This window comes from Limanda limanda, chromosome 10, assembly GCF_963576545.1.
Source record: "Limanda limanda chromosome 10, fLimLim1.1, whole genome shotgun sequence".
In the NCBI taxonomy this organism is placed as follows: Eukaryota; Metazoa; Chordata; class Actinopteri; order Pleuronectiformes; family Pleuronectidae; genus Limanda; species Limanda limanda.
The window spans coordinates 3,342,180-3,345,971 of record NC_083645.1 but is presented as its reverse complement, the minus strand read 5'-3'; the positions used below and the strand labels follow the sequence as shown (position 1 = coordinate 3,345,971).

Below are 3,792 nucleotides of genomic sequence, written 5' to 3'. Positions count from 1 at the left end.
CAGACAGGAAGCGGGTCGTGTTTAGCTTGTCCCGTACGAGTGACTCTGTCTTCGGGGTAAATAACTTGCTGAAGTCGACACGACGCTGTTCCCTGGAGGAGAAGATGAGTGCGTGTGGAGGCAGAGCCGCGGGCCCGGTGTGGACGAGTCGAGGCGGAGAAGACGGGCGCACAGTCCCTGAGTTACGGTGAGCTAGAGACGCCATGCTAACCACTAAGCTAACCCTACATCTGAAAGCAGGTCCGCCACTCTTTGGGATAGCGAGAAAGTTGCTAAAATACGAATACAGCATCGAGTGCTGGAGCAGATCTAGTGCATGTGTAAATATGTATGAATTACTTAGATGTAACAGTTTGTTCTCGTTAAGTTTTTTCATCAACCTGACTTTTTTCTGTATGTTTTCACAGCCTCAGCCCCCCCCCCCCCCCCACACACACACACAAGGCTGAGACGCTGAAAGTCCGGATTTAAAGTGCAGAAAATTAAGCCATTGAATGTAAGTAACTGTTTATGAATTGTTTTGGTGTTTTTTTGCTGTGGATCTTCCAACGGTGATGCAGCGCGGCTATTTCCGTTTATTAATAATAAGTCATGTTACATGTGTTGTTTTCCAGCTGCCTGTCCATGACGTACAAAGACACACTATGAGCCAGTATGATCCGACCAGACCTTACATCAGCATTGAGGAGTTGTCGGAGAAGAAAGAGGGTAAGGTTATATTCATTAAATAATTTTCCAGTTACATGTAAAGGTGTATGTTGTAATTGAACTGTGCTAATTTTACTGAATGTGTTTACAGCTGATTGAAGCGGGACAGATGACATGGATCCATCCTTCCACAGCCAGGAGTGCACCGACCTGTGTCCCACACTTCATATAAGACTGGAAGCTACACTGATCTCACAGCTACACACCACAGACGTCTACACACTGGAGAAGATTCAGACAGAGTCCCACAAAGAAGTCATGACCCAGAGGCTGCAGAGAAACATTTCAAGCCTCATCTGAGTTTTTGTACAATATTTTTGCTGTATGTAAATAAAGCTTTGACTCCACATATACCTTGTTCACATTTGTTCCCTGTACAATTGTAACAAATCGCCCTGTTTCAACCCCAGGGCAAAGTTACTACGCATTAAATTTAAAGGACACGGGCGGAGCCGACCCACTGTGTTTGTTGCACGCTGCCTGAACAAGTTAACATAAACAAAAAATCCCTAATTGGACCGATAACCTAGTTATCGGTCTTACCAAAAATTAACTAAATATATATATAAACGGAAAACACTCAAACCGGTTGCTTATTATATACTGTATTTACACAAAACACCAATAACCCCCCGCGCTCGTGCCCGCAAACATTGGCGGACCCGTGAACATAAACAAGCTATTTATACACACTCAAACAACAATATTTTCCCACCCCAGGTCCAAACATAATCCCCAAACAAACGTCCAAAACAAAAATGTCTGCAGGTGTGGCGAGGTGAGTGCCGCAAACAAATCAAAGTCCACGCTTTCTCACCCCCTTCCAGTGCCCAGAAAATGTTCAGTCCACGATATAAGCCATTACAAAAATCTCCCAGGTAATAATCCCGTTCCAGAGAAAAAATCCTTTCGGTTGTAAATGATATATCCAGTTCCTCGAACCACTGGCCGCACCGCCCGCCCGCAGCTCCAAAAAAAACACACACCTCCCGGCAGGACGTCACTTCCCCATATTTAACACATTTCCTTTACAAAAACCCCATATTTACATAATCACACAAATAATAAACAATCACACAAATAATAAACAAAAACATACATAGATCCATTTCCTCATTCCTATAGTTTTAAGGTGTCTGACCAATGACATATGTAACTTTTTTTTTGATCCATAAAGTGCACTGCGGTGACCTTTACATTCCCCCCCCCCAGCCAGCGGCTTATCGGGACCATAGTAGGGTTTCAGGTCGACCACATTTATATTGTCCACCTTCATTTTGTCAGACACCCAACGAACTCGGTAATTAATAGGACCTAACCTTTTCTCTACCCTTACAGGCCCTGACCATCTGGGTGCAAATTTGGCAGAGAATTTAGCTGAGGCTTTAGACAAAGGATGTGCCCTAACCCAGACCAGATCCCCAACCCCAAAGTGTACATCTTTGCGTCGTGCATTATAATATCTGGCTTGTCTAGCTTTGGCCACCCCAACATGCCTTTCAACCTCCTCCAGCAATTGTGTGTGTGAGTGTAGGATATGATATGCTGATGAGCTAGGTGCAGGGGACTGGTGTATGAGACGCTCCAGTGGGCCTTTGAGGGTGCGACCAAGAGCTAACATTGCAGGGGTCACCCCAGTGGTCTTGTGCACTGCAGTGTTGATCGCGAACCTAAATTCTGGCAGCCACCGGTCCCAATCATAATGGTAATTCCCCACAAAAGAGGCGATCATGGTCTTCAAGGTCCTGTTGACCCTCTCTGTCAGATTGGTCTGTGGGTGGTAGGCCGTAGTGAGCTTATGGGTTACGCCCCACGACTGACAAAGGCTAGCCATCAGCTGGCTTGTGAATTGGGGGCCTCGGTCTGACCACAAGTACTTGGGAACCCCCCAGCGAGTGAAAATGTCATTTTTCAGGACCTGACAGACTTTTGGCGTCTTAGAATCCTTCAGGGCGAAAAGCTCCACCCATTTGGTGTAGTAATCCACGACTACCATCAGCACTGAATTCCGGCCTTTGCTTAGTGGTAGGGGTCCCATGAAGTCTACTCCAATTATTTCTCCTGGAACCTTGACCTCTGTGGATTGGAGTTGCCCAGCTGGTTTCTCGTTGGATGGCTTATATTGCTGGCACACAGAACAGGCTCGGACATGGCTCCACACATCTTTTCGGACCGTTGGCCACCACGCCACCTCCAATATTTTCAGGAGGGTTTTCATCCTCCCTAGATGTCCTCCAAAAGGGCTGTTGTGAAAATAAACCAGAAACTCTGGCACCAATACCTCTGGGGTAACCATCTGGTAATTAAATCCCCCGTACTTTGAAGGCACACCCCGGTACAACACTCCTTGTTGTTATTCATAGTGAATGCGACCAGGTGTGGGCTGCTCGATGGAAAGGCCAAGCTCTTTACAAAGTGTGTCAGACTGCTGGGCGCTTTCAATATCTTGAAGGGAGCTGGGTAAGGCAGACCAGTTTGATTTTGGAACCGCAACACAAACGTTCCCTTCTGATAATGGCGGTGCCCGGGATAGTGCATCAGGGACAATATTACAGCAGCCCTTCTTATAGTTGACTCTGAAGGAGTAAGGCTGGAGCCGCAGAGTCCACCTGGTCAGGCGAGACGACGTCTTAGGGCAGTTAAAGGCCCAGGTTAGAGCACTGTGGTCCGTGAATACTTGGAACATCTCCCCCTCTAGGTAGTGTCGCCACTTCTCCACTGCCCAGACGACCGCTAGGCACTCCTTCTCCGAGGTGGAGTATCTCAGTTCTGCACCCTGCAGTGTTCTTGAGGCAAAGGCTATGGCCTTCTCCTCCCCGTCAATAGTCTGCATCAGGACGGCCCCTAGTCCCACGTCGCTGGCGTCACAGTGCACCTGGAAGCCAAGGAGCGGCTGCGGCTGAGCCAACACTGGTGGTGACTGCAACATCATCTTGAGATGTTCGAAGGCGTCTTGACATTGCTCAGTCCACTCCCACAATACCCCTTTCCTCTTGAGGTTATTCAGTGGAGCCACAATGTCCGCTAGTCTAGGTAGAAACTTGTGGTACCAGCCCACTAATCCAAGGAATCTTTGGAGACTCT

The 3,792-nt window shown here is 47.5% G+C and overlaps 1 long non-coding RNA gene across 1 annotated transcript; it reads left to right on the top strand.

Annotated features, from left to right (window-relative positions):
* The first annotated feature begins 441 nt into the window (after positions 1–441).
* On the top strand, positions 442–1,057 carry LOC133011677 (uncharacterized). The gene is made up of 3 exons (XR_009680761.1): positions 442–496; positions 615–708; positions 800–1,057. It is a non-coding gene; the product is annotated as an uncharacterized LOC133011677 (long non-coding RNA).
* Positions 1,058–3,792: the final 2,735 nt, after the last annotated feature.